Source organism: Acinonyx jubatus, chromosome X (genome assembly GCF_027475565.1).
Source record: "Acinonyx jubatus isolate Ajub_Pintada_27869175 chromosome X, VMU_Ajub_asm_v1.0, whole genome shotgun sequence".
Taxonomy (NCBI): domain Eukaryota; kingdom Metazoa; phylum Chordata; class Mammalia; order Carnivora; family Felidae; genus Acinonyx; species Acinonyx jubatus.
In genome coordinates, this window is record NC_069389.1 from 81,332,993 (window position 1) to 81,355,804 (window position 22,812).

General features: G+C 39.1%; 1 pseudogene; it reads left to right on the forward strand.

The window, feature by feature from the left end:
• The first annotated feature begins 2,903 nt into the window (after nucleotides 1–2,903).
• Nucleotides 2,904–4,085, forward strand: LOC113597415 (transcription elongation factor A protein-like 3; annotated as a pseudogene).
• The last annotated feature ends 18,727 nt before the right edge of the window (nucleotides 4,086–22,812 follow it).

The following is a 22,812-nucleotide window of genomic DNA, read 5'->3' on the forward strand; positions in this document are numbered from 1 at the left end:
ATCTTTCTCTTTTCTCTTTCTTATCTCCAGTATTCCATCTGGGATCACTTTCCTGTTATCTGAAGAATGCCTTGTATCATTCAATACTTTCTTTGGTTCATGCCTGCCAATGGCAAACCCTGTTTTTATTTATTTGTAAAGGTCTTCATTTCACCTTCAATTTTGAAGGTATTTTTGCTGGTTATCAATTTTTTGGCTGGCATTTCTTTCAAGTCATTAAAGCCATCATTCTACCATTTTCATACCTCCATTGTTGCTAATGAGAAGCTATCAATCAGCCTAAATTTTGTTCCTTTCAAGGCATACTCTATTTTTTCTGGCTACTTTTGTGATTTTCTTTGATTCTCTGCAAGTTCACTATTATGCATCTATGTGTGAGTTTCTTTTTATCCTGTTTGGGATTTCTTGGACTTAGATCTATGGATCAATGTCTTTCATCAGTTCTGAAAAAATCCTCAGTTGTATTCTCAAAAGTTGCCTCTGAACACTTCCATTTCTCTTTTCCTTCTGGAACTCCAAGTAAACATTTGTTAGATCTTGATCATGCCCTCCCATCTGTGTTTTCCATCTTTTTGAATACCTGTGCAGTTTTATGGATAGTTTCTTCTGAAATAATTTGTAGTTCTTTAATTCTCTTTTGAGCCACATCTAATCTGATACTAAAGCCATCCATTGAGATTCTAATTTCAGCAAAGTGTTTTTGTAGTTTTAGAATTCCCTTTTTTCACTTTTTCTGATTTCTAGCTTCCTGTTGAATTTTCAAGATTTTGATTTTTTTTTAATCTGAATTCACTAAGCATTGTGGTTTAATAATCTTTATCTGATGATTCAGATAATTGAAGGCCAACAGATTTGTGTTGGCTATTGTCTCTACTGCTTCTTACTTATAATGTCCTTTTTTCTTATATTCCTGGTCATCTCTCTCGGTGGACATTGTACGTGAACAATTGTTGGTTGAAATTATTTGGGGCCTAGGATGATGTATGCTTACTCCAGAGATTTTGTTTTCCTTGGTCAGGGTTTATAAGGGTTTTTCTTGGCTGGAACCAACATAATCTATTCAAAGCTTAAAGTTTACTAGTCCACCTAGATGTTGCAAAGCCAAACTAAAAGACTTTATGAGAGCTAGTTTATTTCCAATTTACACTTACCCTTTAACTGAAACATTTGAGGTTCCTAGTATCATATGGGTGATGTAATAAGCCTTGTAATAAGCCTTGGGTTTGATTTTTGTTACTCTAGTGTCTTGAGTCAGCAGTAGATTCAACTCAGTTTGGCACTGTTGTATCACTTAACTTCTATTCTTAACCAAAGATGCTCTCAAGACAAAGTTAACCATATGAGTACTAAAAGAAAACATGGGTGAATTCCTCTCTGACTTCATGTAGGAAATGAATTCTTAACTATGAATCAAAATCTAGATTCAATAAAAGAAAAGTTTGATAAATTTGACTTTTTTATGCATGGCAGAAATATATACAAAGAAGAAAAGCAACTCACAAGCTCGAAGTAAATATTTGCAACATATATAACATAAAGGCATAATATAATTGATGTAAAAAGAATACTGAAACCTGAGGGGAGAAGGACCAACAACCCAATAGAAAAATGTAGAAAAGACATGAACAGACAATTCACAATGATATTAAAACTCAATAAACATGCAAAGTAAAATACCATTGAGACACTACTACTCACGTATCATGTTAGTGAAAAGAAGTATTCTAACACATGTTGGAGGAGGTGTGAAGAAACAAGCACTCTCCTATACTGCTGGTAGGAAAGCAAAACACGGGTCTAAGACTCAAGGGAGAGGATAGCCTGGTGATGGAGATTTGAGAATCATCTGTGCTTAGAGGGAAATGAACAGAAATAACTCAGGGAGAGAGAACGTGTGGACTGAGGAGAGAGGAGGCCCAGGAACACAGCTACTCAAGGTGGCAGCTCTACTTTGGTGGACACTACCACCAGAGCTCTGGAGTCTGGCAGAGCCTGTCTTGAAAGCAGCCTGTGGGATTCCGTTGCTGAGTGCTCTCGGCAAAGTCGGGTACCCTCCCTGCGATCAGCTGTCACACCTGGCAATGACGTACCTCTCAGAGGGATGCTGTGTGAGGACCTGAGATGCGCGCCAGGTAAAGCACCTGCGATAAAGAAGCCTCTGGGCTGCCCTCTCGGCGACCCCCTTTTGCCACACTGCTCCCCACCGTCTGTGGCTGGCTGGTCCCTACGGGATGGGGATGAGGGGGCGGAGCGGGGTGGGGAACCGAGCTTGGGTGACGCGGCGCTCACGTGACCGGTCGGGCGCCGACGTGGGCAGCAGCCCCCGCGCCCGCCTGCTCACCCACCCTGCGGTCCGGTGCCTGTGCTGTCCGCTCCCGTCGCCCGCGCAGAACCAGCTCCCTGAGCTGCCCGGGCGGCGGGCGAGGGGCCGGCGGGCTTTGGCGAGCCCGAGGAGGCACAGGGCTGCCCCGGGCCCCGCAGGTCCCTCAGGTCGGTGTGAAGGTGGGTGCTGCCGGTGGCCCCGGGCAGGGGTGGAGGTGGATGGGAGTAGGATCTGGGAGCAGCGCGGGGTGGGGAGGGGTCCGGGAGGTTGGGGAGGAGGGGGACGCGGCGGGGAGGTGGGCAGGTGAGGAGGGAGCATCTTGCAGCAGGCTCTGTCGCCTCCTCGACGCCCCTCCTCTGCGCTCTCCATACATTTTTGGACCTGAAATGGGAGGGGGGCGCCCCCGCAGTGCGACAGTGAAATGTAGACAGACATATTCTAGAAATAACCCCCTCTCACACTCTGCACCTAAGTGGAAATATTGACCTCCGCAAAAAGAGGGTGAGGGCGGGCGGCTTGTCTGCAGGGGAGGGGGTCACAGAGATCCAAACAGTTTGGACAGCATCCTGGTCTGGAGCCTGAGGCCTGGAAAGTAATGGCGGCTGGGATGCGGGGGAGGTAAGTGAGGGAAATGTTGCATGAGGAGGGCCCAGATTCAGGGAAGAAACATCAATTTGCTGAGAGCAAATTGCTGAGACGCCCTGCCCCTGTCTCCTGTCTGTCTGCAGGTCTGTGTGTCTGTCCCCAGCACTCTGCAAGACTAGAAAAATAGGAAGAACCTGTTCAGAATCCCTGCGGGTGAGTGAAAGGAGGGAGGGACACTGAACAAAAACAGTGAGGGGAGGGTGTAGAAAGCACAGCTTGGGCAGAATTTGAGAGCCCCACTGCCCATCCCCCACCACATATATTGCACAGACCCCACCACGCTTTAGGATGGTAGAGAAGATGGTAGGGCCTGCCAAGGAAATGGTTGGCTCTCAAGTGTGGGATGAATTGTGGGGTAGAGGGTGGGCAGAAGACACACTTGGAGGGCTGGGCCAGGTCAAAGGAACCCAGCCAAGGGGAAAGATGCCAGTACTATCAGGACCTGCATTCCACCTCCAAGCCCTCAGTCTCCCTTGTCTTCTTTATCTTCTCTTCCCCTTACCACCCAACCCCACCCCCCAGTACAGGAAAAGAGGGGGAATTCTCAACATGGAAAAACTCTACAATGAAAATGAAGGAAAGCTGGAAATCGAGGGAACGCCAGAAGATGAAGTAGATACAGAAGATGAAGGAAAATCAGATGAGGAAGAAAAGCTGGAAGTGGAGGGGAAGCCAGAGCATGAGGGAAAGCTCCAGAATGAGGGACAGCCAGATGATGAGGGACAACCAGAAGATGAGGGAAAGCAAGAAAAGCAGGGCAAGTCTGAAAATGAGGGAAAACCACACAGTGAGGACAAGCCAGAATCCCTGGCAAAGGCTGAGAGTGAGTCGCGGGCTGCCGAAAAGCGCCCAGCTGAAGATTATGTGCCTAGGAAAGCAAAAAGAAAAACGGACAGGGGGACAGACGATTCCCCCAAGGACTATCAGGAGGACTTTCAGGAAAGGCACTTGGGCAGTGAGGAGATGATGAGAGAATGTGGAGATGTGTCAAGGGCTCAGGAAGAGCTAAGGAAAAAACAGAAAATGGGTGGTTTTCATTGGATGCAAAGAGATGTACAGGATCCCTTTGCCCCAAGGGGGCAACGGGGTGTCAGGGGAATGAGGGGCGGAGGTAGGGGCCAAAGGGGCTTACATGATATCCCGTATCTTTAATGTCTTTGGCGTTCATTTCTGATTTCTCTAATGAGAATATTGCTGATCCTGCTTTTCCTGGCAGGCATTTGCCAGGCTATGTGCTTTAAACTTAGGCTGATACTTTGCTTTAGGTGTCACTCTTGTTACCAGCAGCCTTTTGATCCAACTACAGTGTCCTCTGTCTTTTAGTAGGGGATTTTCACCCATGTGCATGGAAAAGATGTTCATGGTACATTGTAAAATAACAATAAAGAAAAAACAGTTTTCAGAACCACATATACAGTATCGGCCCATTTTTGTAAAAATATAAATGTTTGGGGCGCCTGGGTGGCTCAGTCGGTTAAACATCCGACTTTGGCTCAGGTCATGATCTCACAGTTCATGGGTTTGGGCCCCACATCAGGCTCTGTGCTGACAGCTCAGAGCCTGGAGCCTGCTTCAGATTCTGTGTCTCTCTGCTCCTACCCTGCTTGTGCTCTGTTTCTCTCCTTTTCAAAAAATAAACATTAAAAACTTTTTTAAAAGTATATAAATGTTTGCATAATGGCTTTGTGCATAGAGAAAGTTCTGAAATGTGTACGTACGCTAAAAAGTAGGTGATGGTTTTTCCTGCGTGGTAGCCAAAAATAGGTCTCATCTGTACTCAAACATAAGTCCAGTCACCTGACCCCTCCATGCCATTCCTCTGTGAGCGTGCCCATTCCCGTGCCTTCCAGAATGTAAAATGATAAGTAAAACTTGTGTTATCTCTGGGATTCATAGCTAGAGAAATCAACCTGATGGTTATAACAACAGATCCAGTGCTGTAAAAGTCAGTCTTGTCATCTGTGAAATGGGAATAAAACTTAACCTCAGAGATTGCTGAGTGGATCAGATGGGATACTGAGTATGTGAGCTACGTTGGGCTGGCACCTTTGCAATAGTAGGACCCTGGACTGCCAGACACTCAGGAGAGGGCTGATTTTAGGTCTCGCCTGTGCCTAGGAACAAGTCCAAACAGCTGAGAAGAGGATGCCATCTTTCTCTGGATATCTGCTGGGCATTCTTGTTCTGCTCTGCCCTGTATCCTCTGCTAACAGCTATTGACATGGAGTCCTCATGATGACAAAGCCCCTCTGATTCCCTATAGTCCCCAAAGGGCCAAAATACCTACTGGACTGCCATAGGAGTGTGGATAAAACCCCTCTCCCAACTTCAGAATTGTGCCTGCTCAGATGGTAGTGCCCCACACAGCTACTTGGGCCTCCCTGTATTACATAGTTCTGAGCACAGTCATTACCATTTTTAATTCATTTTATATGTGCTTAGAGTTTTTTTTTTCTCTTCAAAGGACTCGGATATTAGGGGTCCGCTAGGGGCCTGTGTCCTGAGACTAATCTATGGAGCACACAGTAGATGATGATTTGAACTGAATATTACACTACAGTACCCCAGGTAAACCATGTCTAAACTTACATACACCTTTCTTAGTGTGAGTTTTCTAAAAAGTCTCCAGGCTGGCTAGTTATATAAAATCAAAAGACCTGTCCACACATAATCACAGAGGTTACACAACTGAGTTTCAAGCTGAAAATACCCCTTTCCATTGCAAACTAATTCCAACTGAAAACGCTAATAGTACTCTTAAAAAAATTAAAAACTCTCAATGTTAGGCATTTTCTTTAACCCACCAGTATGTACTTTGATCAAAACACTTTCTTATTCATCCTGATATCCCTTACACTGCCCTTTACACATGTGCTTAATAAATTGATTGGATCAGGAGCCCTGAGTTTAAACAGATAATTGTTCATGGATTAGAAGACTCAATAGTGTTAATATGGAAATAAATTCTCTCTAAAACTAATCTGTAAAGTTGATGCCATCCCAATAGAAATCCCAGAAAACTGGGATTCTAAAAGTTATATGGAAAGCACAAAGGACATAAGATAGCCAGAATATTTTGAAAATGAAGAATAAAATTGGAGGACTCACTGCCTGACTTCAAGACTAACTAAAGCTACAGTAATCAAGACTGTGTAGTACTGGCATAAGGATAGACTTATAGATCAATGGAATAAAACAGACATTCCAGAGATAGATCCACATATATATAGTCAATTCATTTTTTAACAAGATCCCAAAGTGGGGAGCCTGGGTGGCTCATTCGGTTAAGTGTCCGACTTTGGCTCAGGTCATAATCTTGCAGCTCATGAGTTCGAGCCCTGTGTTGGGCTCTGTGCTAACTGCTCAGAGCCTGGAGCCTGTTTTGAATTCTGTGTCTCCCTCTCTTTCTGCCCCTCCCCCACTCGCACTCTCTCTTAAAAATAAGTAAACATTAAAAAAATTTTTTTAAAGATCCCAAAGTAATTCGATGGAGAAAAAGGTACTTGTCAATAAATGATTCTGGAACAATTAGATGTTGTCTTAGTTCTGGCTGCTATAACAGAAATACTATAGACTGTGTGGCTTAAACAACATTTATTTCTCACAGTTCTGGAATCTGGGAAGTCTAAGATCAAACCACAGGTAATTTGGTGTCTGGTGTGAGGCCTTATTCCTGGTTCATAAAAAGATGTTTTCACATGACATAAGGTGCAAAGGAGATTTCTGGTGTCTTTTTTTAAATGTTTATTTCTAAGAAATAGAGAGAATGAGGAAGATGGAGAGGGAGAGAGAGAATCCCAAACAGACTTTGCGCTGTCAGCGTAGAACTCAATGTGGGGCTCAAACTCATGAACCCTGAGATCATGACCTGAGCCAAAATCAAGAGTTGGACACTTAACCAACTGAGCCACCCAGGCGCCCCTCTGGGGTCTCTTGTATAATGGAACTAACCACATTCATGACAGCTCCACCACATGATCTAAACACTTCCCAAAGGTCCCACCTCCAAACACCATTGGATGTTAGGATTTAACATACAAATTTTGGGGTTACACAAATATTCAGTCTGTAGCAGACATCCATATACAAAAACAACCTACCCTTGCCTCATACCATATACAAAATATGAAGTCAGAATGGTTCAAATCAAAATGCAAAACCTAAAATTATTAAAACTTCATTTAAAAATAGGAAAAAAATATGGAATAGTCTGTAGCTGCAAAGTAAAATATTGATTATTTAATGTTTTAGTGGTTTAAAGACTTTGAAATTATTTTTCTGCCACTATCTACTTAATACGTTCCAGTTTTTCCTACTAAGAAATAGAAAAAGGAAAATGCTAGTGATAAAACATTTAAATGCAGACAGTAAGGGGCACCTGGGTGCCCCATGTGGAACTCTAAAATGTATTTCAAAGTGGCTGCACCATTTTACATTCCTACCAACAATGTATGAGTTTCCAATTTCTTCACATTCTCACCAGGACTGTTATAGTCTTTTTATTTTATCTATCCCTATTGATATGAAGTGGTATCTCACTATAGTGTGATTTGCATTTCCATAATAGGTAATGATATTGCACATGTTTTCATGAGCATAGTCACCACCATTTGTATATCTTCTTTAGAGAAAGGTCTACTCAAAACATTTGGCCACTAAAAAATAAATTCAGTTACTTGTCCTTTAAATGGTGATTTAAGAGATCTTTATATGTTCTGGGTAAAAGTCCCTTGTCAGACATTTGATTTGCAAGTATTATCTCCCATTCTGTAGGTTGATTTTTAACTTTGTGGATGCTGTCTTTTGAAGCACAAAAGATTTTCATTTTGACTAAGCCCAATTCATCTATTTTATCTTTCATTGCCTATGCTTTTAGTGTCATGAGAATATTATAGGCTTAGCTCTTATACATAGAACTATGATTCATTTTTAGTTTTTTTAGGATGTGAGGTACGGGTTCAAATTAATTATTTTGCATGTAGCTATCTAGTTGTCCTAGCACCATTTCCTGAAAAAAAAACAATTTTTTCTCCCATTGAATTGTCTTGGCACATTTGTCAAAAATCCATTGACCATAAGTATGAGGGTTTAGTTTTAGACTCTGAACTATATTTAGGGTTTAGTTCTAGACTCTGAACTATATCTATATGTCTATCCTTATGCAAGTACCACACTGTCTTGATTATTGTAGCTTTGTACTAAATTTGGAAATAGAGAACTCTGAGGCCTCCAATTTTCTCTTTTTTCAATATTGTTTTGAATATTCTGGGTATTTTGGATGTCCAAAAAATTTTTGAGATCAACTTGTCAAATTCTGAAAAGGTGTCAGCTGGAACTTTGATAGGGGTTGCAGGAAATCTGCAGGTCAGTTTGGGAAGTATTGCCAAGTTAACAATATTAAGTCTTCCAATCCATGAACACAGAATATCTTTACATTTATTTAGGTCTGATTTAATTTCTTCAAACAACATTTAAAAATTTTTCCAGTGTACAATGCTTGCATGTCTTTGGTTATATTTATTCTCAAAAAAAAATATTCTTTTGGGGGAGCCTAGGTGGCTCAGTCGGTTAAGTGTCCAACTTTGGCTCAGGTCATGATCTCATGGTTGGGAAGTTCGAGCCCCACATCGCATCATTAGTGGGGAGCCCACTTTGGATTCTCTGTCTCCCTCTCTCTCTGCCCCTCCCCCACTCATACTCTGTATCTAAAATACAAATATTTAAAAGAATTATTCTTTTGGGGGCACCTAGGTGGCTCAGTCAGTTAAGTGTCTGACTTTGGCTCAGGTCATGATCTCACAATTCATGAGTTTGAGCCCCATGTCAGGCTCTGTGCTAACAGCTCAGAGCCTACTTTGGATTCTGTGTCTCCCTCCCTCTCTGCCCTCCCCCACTCATGCTCTGTCTCTCTCTCTCTCAAAAATAAACATTAAATTTTTTAAGTACTCTATTTTATCCTATTGTAAGTAGAATATTTTCTTAATTTTCATTTTCAGATAGTTCATTGCTAGCACATAGAAATACAACTCATTTTGTATGTTGTTATGGTATTCTGCAACTTTTTTGAATACACTTAATAGTTCTAAAAGCTTTCTTGTGTGTGCATACCTTAGGAATATTATTTACAAGATCATGCTGTCTATGAGCATAAATTTACTTCTTCCTTCAAATCTAGAGCCTTTTATTTTTTATTTTTATTTATTTACTTTTTTACCTAATTGCCCTGCTAGAGCCTCCAGTACAATATGGAATAAATGCATGGGGCTAAAATATTCTTGCTTTGTTCCTGATCTTAAGGAAAAAGCATTAAATCTTTCATTATGAAGTATAACATAAGGTGTAGTTACATTATATCTTTGTCAGGTTGAGGAAGTTCCCATTTTGTCAAATGCTTCTTCTGTGCCTAGTGAGATGATGGTTTCTTTCTTTATTGTATGAATATGGCATTTTATGTTGATTGATTTTCAGATGTCAAAGAGCTTGCATTCCTGGAGTGAATTCCACTTGGTCATGGTATCCTTTATATATGATGCTGGATTATTTTGTTAGTATTCTGTGTCTATATACATAAGGGACATTGTTTAATAGTTTTCTTTCTTGATATTTTTATCTGGTTTGGTATCAGGGTATTTCTCACATTATTGAATGTGTTTAAATGTGTAATAATAAATAATGAATGTGTAAACCTAGACGTTTATTAATTTTTCTTTAAAATTTTAGTAGAATTGGGGTGCCTGGGTGGCTCAGTTGGTTAGGCGGCTGACTTTGGCTCAGGTCATGATCTCACAGTTTGTGAGTTCAAGCCCACGTAGGGCTCTGTGCTGACATCTCAGAGCCTGGAGCCTGCTTCAGATTCTGTGTCCCCCCTCTCTCTCTGCCCCTCCTCTGCTCTGTCTCTCTTTCACTCTCAAAAATAAATAAATAAACATTAATTTTAAAAAAAATAAATAAAAGTTTAGTAGAATAAACCAGTGAATCTGTCTGGGCCTGGGCTTTTCTTTGTGAAGTTTTTTGATTACTAATTCCATCACTTTACTTGATATAGGTCTATTCAGATTTTCTAATTCTTCTTGAATCAGCTTCAGTACAGTATATCTTTTTTTTAAATTTTTATCTTTGAGAGAGAGAGACAGAGTGAGAGCAGAAGAGGGGCAGAGATAGAGAGGGAGACACAGAATCCGAAGTAGGCTCCAGGCTCTGAGCTGTCAGCACAGAGCCTGACATGGGGCTCAAATCCACAAACTGTGAGATCATGAACTGAGGCGAAGTTGGATGCTCAACCAACTGAGCCACCCAAGTGCCCCAGTAGAGTGTATCTTTTAAGAAAATGTCCATTACTTATAGGTTATCTAGTTTGTTGACTTGTAACTGTTCACAGATTTCCCTTACAATCCTCTTCATTTTTGTAAGGTCAGCAGTGATGTCCCCACTTTTGTTCCTGATTTTAATAATGAGAGTCTTGTTGTTTTTTCACAGTAAGTGTAGCTAACAGTTTGTTAATTTTGTTGATCTTTTTAAGGAACCAATTTAGTTTCATGGATTATCTCTATTTTCCTATACTCTATTACATTTATTTTCACACTAATCATTATTATTTCCTTCCTTCTGTTTGCTTTCATTTAGTTTGTTCTACTTTTTTTCCAAATAATTATGTTAAGCAATAGAATAAATCTCAAAATACCTAAAAGGATTAAAATCATACAAAATATGTTCTATGACCAAAATGGCATGAAATTAGAAATCAATAACATGACCTCATGTGGGGAATTCACAAATATTAAGGAAATTAAAAACACACTCCTAAATAACCAATAGGTCAAAAAAGGGGGAGGGGGATTACAGAATCACTTGAGATAAAGAAAATGAAAACACTACATATGAAAACTTATGGATGCAGCTAAAGCAGAGCTTAGAGGAAAAGTTGTAGCTGTAAACACCCATATTTTAAAAAGAAGAAAGATCTCAGTAACTAGTCTTCCACTACTCAAGAAACTGGAAAGAGAATACCAAACTGAACACAAAGCAAATTAAAAAAGGAAATAATAAAGATTAGAACAAAAATTAATGAGATAGGGAACACAAAAACAAAGAACATCAATGACTTGAACTTTTCTTCTTTGAAAAGAACAACAAAGGCAACAAATCATTAGATGCACTGACCAACAAAAAGAAAAAAAAGTGAGAAGATTCACATTACTAAAATCAGGAATGAAACAGAGGATACCACTATCAACCTTATACAAATAAAAATGATTGTAAGACAATACTATAAAAAATTGTATGACAATGAATCAGGTAACATAGATGAAATGGACATTCCTAGAAAGACTTAAACTACCAAAGCCAAGTCAAGAAGAAATACAAAGTCTGAATAGGGAATTTGTTATTTAAAAAACAAAACAAAACACCAAAAACTTCCTGCAAAGTAAAGCCCAGGTCCAGATAGATGCACTGGTGAAATCTACTGTGATATCGTGGCTTATAATAAAAACTATAGGGATGCCTGGGAGGCTCAGTTGGTTAAGCCTCTGATTCTTGATTTTGGCTCAGGTCATGATCTCATGGTTCGGTTTGAGATCAAGCCCCATGTTGGGCTCTGTACTGACAGCATGGAGCCTGCTTGGAATTCTCTCTCTCCTCTCTGTCTCTCTCTCTCTCTCTAAAATAAATAAACTTTAAATAATAATAATAACAATAATAATAATAAATATGTGTATTTGGTCTTTGTCCTGTTCCTGACACAGAGCTCCTAAAACCCTTGGAATTGCCTAAGTGATGAGAGCAATAAAGGTGTCTTGTTATTCATAACAAGCCCTTTTCAACCATACCAGTTTATATTAACGAGCTGACCTTTGAAAAGTCCCTAGGGTGGAGGAGGCTGGTCGCCAAGTGAACTAACCATAATTAGAGGGATGAAACTTTCAGCCTATCCCTCACTCCCCCATCCCACCTCAGGAGAGGGAAAAGGGGCTAGAGGTTAATTGCCAATGGCTGATAATTTAATCAATCATGTCTATGTAATGAAGTCTCCATAAAAATCCCTGAATATGGGGTTCAAGAAGCTTCTCAGTTGGCAAACACACGGAAGTTTTGGTAGAGTAGCTCTCCCAGAGAAGGCATGGGAGCTCCACATCCTTTCCCACATACCTTGCCCTATTCATCTCTTCTATTTGTCTGTTCCTGAGTTATATCATTTTATGATAAATTGGTAATCTAGTAAGTAAAATGTTTTCCTGAGTTCTATGAGTTGCTCCAAATTAATTAAACCTGAGGTGGGGGTCATGGGAGCCTCCAATCTACAGCCAGTCAGAAGCACAGGTGTCCTGGAATTACAATTGACATCTGAAGTGGGGGTGGGTGCAGGGTTGTAGAACCACTCTACCTGTGGGATATGATGCTATCTCCTTATACACAGTGTCAGAATTGAGTTAACACATAGAACACCTAGTGAGTGTTGCAGAATTGCTTAATGTGTGGAAAGCCCACACAACTGCTGTCATAGTGAAATAGTGTTGTGGTAGAGTATTGAGAGTAGACACAGAAGAGTGTGTTTTTTCTTTATATCTACCAATGTTTAAATAAATAAATGCCAGTACTTTACAAATCACCCAAAGTGTTGTTAAAAGATACACTTAAGCATATTAACATTTTTAAGAATTTGAGCAAACATCAATTCAAATCGAACAGTGCCACATTGGAAAAGGTTAAGAGTGCTCCATAGACTGGAGTGAGGGGCAGGATTTTTATAGAGAATATGCAGAAGCAAAGTGATAAAATTATTTAATTGGATATATCTTAAGTGGTTGCATTATCTGGGAAGCCTAATTGGCTGTTTGTGATTGTTTTCCTTAACCTTGAAGCATTTATAGGAATTGACTCTGGTTTAGGTTTTAGTTTGTTTAATTAGGCTACCAAGTCATTAGAGCCAGTTCGGTCTAATGACCTGTTTGTTCAATTACTTTAATAATTGCCTCCTTTTGGTCATCTTCTCATACATAAGAGATTAACCAAAATTTTGGTATTAGTGCCATTCTCAGTCACCATCATGTTTAAACTATTCTTGTCTCATGAAACTCATAGGTTATGATGTCAGGTTTGTGAAAGAATTGTTTTTGCAATGCATTTTGTTGTTCATCTTTTTGTTTTTTCAAGCACAGTGAGACCATCTGCTGTACTGCTGATAACTGTGAATATGTATTTAAGACCCATGAGAGAACACAACACACCAGGGAGACTACAATGATGATTATCACGGGATAAAACCAAAAGACTGAAGTATGCTCCTTAGTCAGGGGTCCCATGAACCAAACTAGTTGATATCAAATAAATTAAAGAATGTGCCTGAAGTGACATCAATCTGTTTCAGCCAAGTAGATTGTTTGTTAATTCCTTATATTTACTACAATACCAGAGGTGCTGGTCCAGGTAGAGTAGGAGGCATTTGCTATGGCACAAACTCCTCCTTATTGAGCCAACAAGTAATCTAAAGTAAATCTATTATCTAAAACCACCAAAGCAAGAAAGCCTAGGGACTTTTATTGTGCACTTACAGCCTTAGTGTTAGATTAAGTGATAGCTGCCAGTTAAAGAGCATCATCGTCTTAACAGAGAAAAAGCAAGTAGCTAAAAGGCAAAAATAAATAAATACATAGTTTTCATATTAAAGATGAAGATCTTGATCCATGATATGGAGAGCTGTCCATCTCAAGATGTCATCTGTTTCTGGGGAGGAACTTCCCTAGTTAATATTAATATTAGATCTCCACCTGGTGTTCAGTTCTCAGAGTCTGGTGGAGCCCTTTTTAATTGGGAGATGCGGAACTAAGGTTCAAGGCCCTGAAGTTTGGTGCCATATGGATAGTGAAGAGAACCTGGTATGATCCCTTTCAACAAGGATCCAGGGCACTCTGTTCTCAGGGATTCTAAATCAGAAAGTTGGGGAAAAGTTGGAAACATTAATCTGGAGAATTGTAGCCAGATATTTAGAAAAATTAGATCATTTTTCACTTGTACTACTACCCTCTCAACTCCCCAGAGCACCCCACATTACTGTTCAAGGTGTCCACATAAAATACAAACCTGACTGCAAAACAAAAATAAAAAATTAGAAAAATTTATAATCAAATCCAGTTTACAGATAGATAACAAAAACTCAAATAGGACTAGAATCAAATATTCACAAAAGTATGTTATAGTTTGCTACTGAAACAACTTTTCTCTCTACATTCATTCATTGGACTTTCTTTTTAAGTTTTATTTAAATTCCAGTTAGTTGGGGTGCCTAGGTGGCTCAGTCGGTTCAGCGTCCAACTCTTGATTTTGGTTCAGGTCATGATGTCACAGCTGTGCAATCAAGCCCCAATTTAGGCTCTGGGCTGATTGTACTACAAGTTCTATCCAGGGCAATTAGTCAAGAAAAATAAATAAAAAGGCATCCAGTTAGGAAATAAATAAGTAAAAGGATCTCTATTTGAAGATAACATATTTTTGTATATAGCAAATCCTAAGGAATCCATTACACATTATGAGAACTAATACATTAGTGGAACATTGTGAAAGGATACAATATCAATATATAAAAATCAATTCTATTTCTTTACACTAGAAATTAACAATCTGAGAATGAACTTAAGAAAATAATTCCATTGGGGCGCCTGGGTGGCTCAGTCAGTTAAGGGGCCGACTTTGGCTCAGGTCGTGATCTCACGGGTTTGTGAGTTCGAGCCCCACGTCAAGATCTGTGTGGACAGCTCAGAGCCTGGAGCCTGCTTCAGATTCTGTGTCTCCTCTCTCTCTGACCCTCCCCCACTTGTTCTCTCTCTCTCTCTCTCTCAAAAATAAAAATAAAAAATAAACATTTAAAAAAAAAGAAAATCATTCCATTTACAGTAACACCAAAAACAAAAACATTGCTAGAAATATATCTAAAAAAGGAAATGTCAGACTTATAAATTGAAAACACAAAACGTTGTTGAAATAAAATAAAGAAGACCTAAATAAAGGGAATACTCATGTTCATGGATTGAACGACAGTATTGTTCAAACGACAATATTTCCTAATTGATCTACAGATTCAATGCAATCCCTATCAAAATCCTATCTGGATTCTATGTAGAAAATGATAAAATAATTCCAAATTTATGGGATCCAGAACAGACACAATAATCTTAGAAAGAACCACATTAGCTATCTCATACTTCCTAATTTCAAAAGTTACTACAAAATAACAGTGTGGTACTGCCATGAAGATAAATACATAGATCAGTGGAAAATAATTGAGAGCCCAAACGCAAATCCTCATACTTAAGGTCAATTGATTTTTGACATACATGCCAAGAGAATTAACAGGGAAAGAACAGCTTTGAAACTAAAGTGGTGGAACAACTGGATATCCACATGCCACAGATTGAATTTACACCACTACCATCATAAATATATCAAAATTAATTCAACCTGGGTCATAAGTATTTTTTTGATAAAATTATTTTATTTTATTTTATTTTTTATTTACATCCAAATTAGTTAGCATATAGTGCAACAATGATTTCAGGAGTAGATTCCTTAATGCCCCTTACCCATCTAGCCCATCCCCCCTCCCACAACCCCTCCAGTAACCTGCTGTTCTCCATATTAAGAGTCTCTTATGTTTTGTCCTCCTCCCTGTTTTTATATCATTTTGGCTTCCCTTCCCTTGTATTCATGTTCTGTGTCTTAAAGTCCTTCTATGAGTGAAGTCATATGATTTTGTCTCTCTCTAATTTCGCTTAGCATAATACCCTCTAGTTCCATCCGCCTAGTTGCAAATGGCAAGATTTCGCTCTTTTTGATTGTTGAGTGATACTTATACCACATCGTTATCCATTCATCCATTGATGGACATTTGGGTTCTTTCCATACTTTGACTATTGTTGATAGTGCTGCTATAAACATTGGGGTGCATGTGTCCCTTCAAAACAGCACACCTGTATCCCTTGGATAAATACCTAGTAGTGAAATTGCTGGGTCATAAGGTAGTTCTATTTTTAATTTTTTGAGGAATATCCACACTGTTTTCCAGACTGGCTGCACCAGTTTGCATTCCCACCAGGTGCAAAAGAGATTCTCTGTCTCCGCATCCTCGCCAACGTCTGTTGTTGCCTGAGTTGTTAATGTTAGCCATTCTGATAGGTGTGAGGTGGTATCTCATTGTGGTTTTGACTTGTATTTCCCTGATGATGAGTGATGTTGAGCATTTTTTCATGTGTTGGTTGGCCATCTGGATGTCTTCTTTGGAGAATTGTCCATTCATGTCTTTTGCCCATTTCTTCACTGGATTATTCGTTTTTTGGGTGTTGAGTTTGATAAGTTCTTTGTAGATTTTGGATTTAACCCTTTATCTAATATGTCATTTGTAAATATCTTCTCCCATTCTCTCAGTTGCCTTTTAGTTTTGCTGATTGTTTCCTTCGTTGTGCAGAAGCTTTTTATTTTGTTGAGGTCCCAGTAGTTCATTTTTGCTTTTGTTTGCCTTGCCTCTGGAGACGTGTTGAGTAAGAAGTTGCTGTGGCCAAGGTCAAAGAAGTTTTTGCCTGCTTTCTCCTTGAGGATTTTGATGGTTTCCTGTCTTACATTGAGGTCTTTCATCCATTTTGAGTTTGTTTTTGTGTATGGTGTAAGAAGTGGTCCAGGTTCATTCTTCTGCATGTCGCTGTCCAGTTTTCCCAGCACCACTTGCTGAAAAGACTGTCTTTATTCCATTGGATATTCTTTCCTGCTTTGTCAAAGATTAGTTGGCCATATGTTTGTGGGTCCATTTCTGGGTTCTCTATTCTGTTCCATTGATCTGAGTGTCTGTTTTTGTGCCAGTACCATACTGTCTTGATGATTACAGCTTTGTAAGAGATGCTAAAATCTGGGATTGTGATGCGTCCCGCTTTGGTTTTCTTCTTCAGTATTACATTGGCTATTCAGGGTCTTTTGTGGTTCCATACAAATTTTAGGATTGCTTGTTCTAGCTTCGAGAAGAATGCTGGTGCAATTTTGATTGGGACTGGCATTGAATGTGTATATTGCTTCGGGTAGTGTTGACATTTTGACAATATTTATTCTTCCAATCTATGAGCATGGAATGTTTTTCCATTTCTTTGTATCTTCTTCAATTCCCTTCATAAGCTTTCTATGGTTTTCAGCATACAGATCTGTTACATCTTTGGTTAGGTTTATTCCTAGGTATTTCATGATTCTTAGTTAGGAGATGCATTTTAAATTCAAAAACACAAAAAGGGTCGACTCGGTGGCTCAGTTGATTAAGTGTCCAACTTTGGCTCAGGTCATGATCTTACGGTTCATGGGTTCAAGCCCTGCGTCAGGCTCTGTGCTGACAGCTCAGAATCTGGAGCCTGCTTTAGATTCTGTGTCTATTTCTCTCTCTCTCTGCCCCTCCCCCACTTGCACTATGTCTCTCTTTCTCTCTCTCTCTCTCTCAAAAATAAATATTTAAAAATTTTTAAATACAAATAGATTGAAAGCTAAAGGATAAAAACAATATATTATACAAACGGTAACCACAAGAAAGTTGGAATAGCTATAGTAATATCAGACAAAACAGACTTTAGAACAAAAAATTTTCATAGAGATAGAGGTATTTTATACCAATAAAAGGATCAGGGGCACCCAGGTGGCTTAATTGGTTGAGCATCTGACTCTTGATTTTGGTTCAGGTCCCGGTCTCATGGTATGTGGAATTGAGTCCCGTGTTGGGCTATGCGCTGACAGTGTAGAGGGTACTTGGGATTCTCTGCTCTCTCAGTCCCTACCCCTGCTCATGCTCTATAGCAAAATAAAAAAATTTTAAAAAGGGCCAATCCACCAGAAAGATATAACAGTTATATATGCACCTAACAGCATCAAAACACATGAGGAAAGACTAATAGAAATGAAGGGAGAAAGAAACAATTCAATTATAACTGTTGGAGACTTTCAACTTTTAATAATAGATAGAACAGGGGCCCTGGGTGACTCAGTGGGTTAAGAGTCCGAATTCAGCCTGAGTCACAATCTTGTGCTTGGCGATTTCAAGCCCCACACTGGGCTTTGTGCTGATGGTGTAGAGCCTGCTTGGGATTCTCTCTCTCTCTCCCTCTCTCTCTCTCTGCACCTTCCTCATTCTCTCTCTCTCTCTCTCTCTCTCTCTCTCTCAAAATAAATAAATAAAAACTTTAAAAATATATAATAGAACAATTAGGCAGAAGATCAACAAGAAAATAGAAGCTTGGGGCAACTGGCTGGGCCAGTCAGTAGAGCATAAGACTCTTGATCTTGGGGTCATGAATTCAAGCCCCACATTGGGAGTAGAGATTTCTTTAAAAAAATAGAAGACTTGAACAAAATTACAAACCAACTAGACCTAATAGAAGTCTATAGAACATCTCACTGACCAGCAAGTGGGTATACATTCTTCTCAAGTGCACATGGAACATACTCCAGAATAGACCATATGCTAGGCAATAAAACAAACCACAATAAATTTGAAAGATTAGAAATACCACTAAGTTGTTTTCTTCTACTACAGAATAAAAGTAGAAAAAAAAACAGAAAGAAATTTGTGAAAATCACAAATATGTGGAGATTAAACAACCACTCCTACATAACAAATGGATCAAAAAGAAATCAAATGGTAAATTATAAAGTATATTGAGATGAATAAAACTGAAGATATTACATACCAAAACTTATGGGATGCAGCTAAAGCAATGCCTATTGCTGTAAATGCCTATGAAAAAAGGAAGATCTCAAATCAATAACCTAACTTTCTACTGTAAGACCCTAAAAAAGAGCAAACTAAACCTAAAGCAAATAGAAGGAAGGCATTAAAAAAGACTAGACAGAAACTAATGAAACAGATAATAGAAAAAACAGAGAAAATCAATAGAACCAAAAGCTGATTCTCAGGGCATCTGGGTGGCTCAGTTGGTTGAGCCTATGACTTCAGCTCAGGTCATGATCTCATGGTTCATGAGTTTGAGCCCGATGTCGGGCTCTGTGCTGACAGCTCAGAGCCTAGAACTTGCTTCAGATTCTGTGTCTCCCTCTCTCTGCCCCTCCCCTGCTTGCAATCTGTCTCTCTCTCAAAAATAAATTTAAAAAAAAACATATAAAAAAGCTGGTTCTCTATAAATATCACCAAAATTGACAAACATTTAGATTGATTACCCAGGGGAAAGAAAGAAAGAAAATTCAAATTACTAGAGTCAGAAATGAAAGAGAGGATATTACTACTGACTTTACAGAAATAAAAGGACTATGAAGGAATGCTATGAATAAGTGTATGCCAATACATTAGATAACATAGACAAAATGGGCAAATTCCTAGAAAGACACAAACTACCAAAACTGACTCCAGATAAAATCGCAAATATGAACACACCTATAATAACGGAATTAATTAGTAAACAAAAATCTACTGAGATGGAAAAGTCTAGGTCTAGATGGCTTCACCAGTGAATTCTACCAAACATATAAAAATCAATGAGTATCACTTCTTCAAAAATTTTTCCAAAAAAATAGAAGAGAATACTTCCTCACTCATTCTATGAGGCCAGTATTATTCTGTTACCAAAACCATACAAAGATATCACATGATGCATTTGAACAAGACTCAAAGCAAGTAAATGGTAAGCATGTTATTTCTGTCACTCCTAACAGTCAGCAGAGGCCACCCTTTTGGTTCTATTCAGAACTTACTTCCAACACAAAATCACATTCTAAAAAACACAAATGACCAAGAAACCCAATCATATCCTTTCTTACATGTGTTATTTCCTTATATTTGTCAACCACTTATATTGAAAATATGACAAAGAAGGAAAGGGAGAGGCACCTGCCTAGCTCAGAAAAGCATGTGACCCTTGATCTTGGGGTTGTGAGTTTGAGCCCCACATTGGGTAAAAGATTACATAAATTAAAAAAAAAACTTAAAGAATGAAAGGGAAAGTGAGAGCAACCCACAGTTCATTCTCTTTTCAGTTCTTTTGTAGAATGTCCATATGTGCAGGTATCAAGAAGAGAAATAAAAATAGTTTAGTTTTGTGCAACATTTCCTTCATTCTGGTAAGAAATAAATACATATGCATGTATAAGCTACAAAAGATGAACTGTGCAATTTTGGTGATTCTACATAGGAGTCAAATGCTCTTGGGGTGCCTGGGTAGTTCAGTCAGTTAAGCATCCAACTCTTGGTTTCAGCTCGGGTCATGGTCTCACAGTTCATGAGTTCAAGTCCCACATTGGGCTCTGTGCTGGTGGCATGGAGCCTGCATGGGATTCTCTCTCTCCCTCTCTCTCTGCCCTTCCCCTGCTTGCTTGCTCTCTCTCTCTCTCTCTTTCTCGAAATAAATAATCGTTAAAAAAAGTAATAAAAAATATAAAAAGGAGTCCAATGCTCTTGTGTTTGCATTTAAAACTAGCATCAAGGGGCACCTGGGTGGCTCTGTCGGATAAGCATCCAACTTCAGCTTTCATGATCTCACAGTTCATGAGTTCAAGCCCTGCATAAGCAGGCTCTGTGCTGACAGCTCAGAGCCTGGAGCCTGCTTCAGATTCTGCATCTCCCTCGCTCTCTACTCCTCCCCCACTCACACTCTGTCTCTGTCTTCTTCAAAAATAAACAAACATTTTAAAAATTTTTGATAAAAAAATAAAACTAGCATCAAAGAATACAATGCTGAACTATATAATTCATGCCAATAATTTAAAATTTTACTTTTCCCTTTCTTAGAACAATATTATTTTTCCATATTTTGCTTTTTATTTTATTTTTAAAATTTTCTTTAAACAAAAGTTAGTTAACATATAGTGTAATAATGGTTTCAGGAATAGAATTTAGTGATTTATCACTTACATGTAACACCCAGTGCTCATCCCAACAAGTGTCCTCCTTAATGCCCATTACCAATCTCCCCCCACTCAACACCCCTCCAGCAAACCTCAGCTTGTTTCTATATTTAAGAATCTCTTAGGCTCTGCCTCCCTCTCTGTTTTTGTCTTAATTTTCCTTCCATTCCCCTTTGTTCATCTGTTTTGTTTCTTAAATTCCACATATGAATGAAATCATAAGATATTTATCTTCCCTGACTGACTTATTTTGCTTAGCATAATAATACACTCTAGTTCCATCCATTTTGTTGCAAATGATGAGATTTCATTCTTTTTGATCATTGTGTAATATTCCATTGTCTATATATGCCATTTCTTCTTTATCCATTCATTCGTTAGTCGATGGACATTTTGGCTCTTTCCATAATTTGGCTATTGTTGATAGTTGTGCTATAAACATTGGGTGTGTGTGCCCCCTTGAATCAGCATTTTTGTATCCTTTGGATAAATACCTAGTAGTGCAATTGCTGGGTCATAGGGTAATTCTTTTTTTTTTTAATACCCAGGTTATTTATTTATTTATTTATTTATTTATTTACCATTTATTCAGTTTTTGAGAGAGAGAGAGAGAGAGAGACAGAGAGTGAGCAGGGTAGAGGCAGAGAGAGAGGGAGACACAGAACCTGAAGCAGGCTCCAGGCTCTGAGCTGTCAGCACAGGGCCTGATGCAGGGCTCGAACTCACAAACCATGAGATCATGACCTGAGGTGAAGTCAGGCGCTTAATTGACTGTGCCACCCAGGCGCCCGGGGTAATTCTATTTTTAATTTTTTGAGGAACCTCCATACTGTTTTCCAGAGTAGCTATACCAGTTTGTATTCCTACCCACCAGCAGTGCAAAAGTAGAACAATATTACCTAATAAATAAAAAGCACCATGTCAAGGTCAACAGTAATGTTTATAAATCCTATGATAGTATGTAGCTTTGATATGATGTGATGAAATGGTACTTTATCTCTGTGATATTCCTCCCAAAAACCCATTATCCCAGTCTAACCAAGAGAAAAAAACCAGCCAAATCCTATTAGATGACCATTCTATGAAGACCTGACTAGTACTCAAAATTGTAAATGTCATCAAAATCAGAGAAAGTCCAAGAAACTGTAATAGCCAAGGGGAGCCTAAGGAGATATGACAACTAAAAGTAATGTGGTATTCTGGATGGGGCCCAGGAGTAGAAAAGGTAAAACAAAGGACTAGGAAAAAACAAAGGAAATTTTAATAAAATATAGACTTCAGCTAATGATAATATGTCAATATTGTTTCCTTAGTTCTAACAAATGTACCATATTAATGTAAGGTGTTACTGGATGTGGAATATATGCGAATTCTCTATATCTTCTTAATTTTTCTTTGAATCTAAAACTGTTCTAAAAAATGAAGTCTATTTAAAAAAAGAACATGGAAAATCGAAAGACCACAGGAGAAAGAAAAGCTTTATATTTCAGTCCCTTTAAAGGCACATTTTTCTTGCTCTTTGAACAAGGGGCCTTGCATTATCATTTTACACAGGGCATCACAAATTATGTAGCTTACCCTGCCTCTGTCCCAACCTCTGTCATCCAGCCCTGAGACTGGGGTTGTCCTGGGCCCTTCTGAGAGTCCCTGAGGCCAAGGGGAAGGCTGTGAGTATATATGTTGGAGTCTAGCAGGGAAGGCCAACATAGGACAAGTTCTATGCTCTGAGCTTGTTTGGATTCTGGGAAAAGCAGCAGAAGCAGCCACAGTCTGGAGAGGTCCCCACTCAGGCCAAACGGTGTTCCTAAGGGAAGCCCCTCCTCACCATGGTAGGCAGCATGAAGTCCTAGCATCCTAGAGCAGAAAGGGACCTCATTCATTGTTCTACCACAACTCTTTCCTCCACCTTTTAGAGAGAAGGAGGACACAGACAGAGGCATGAAGATGGGTAGAAGGCTCCCAGGCCTCCAGAG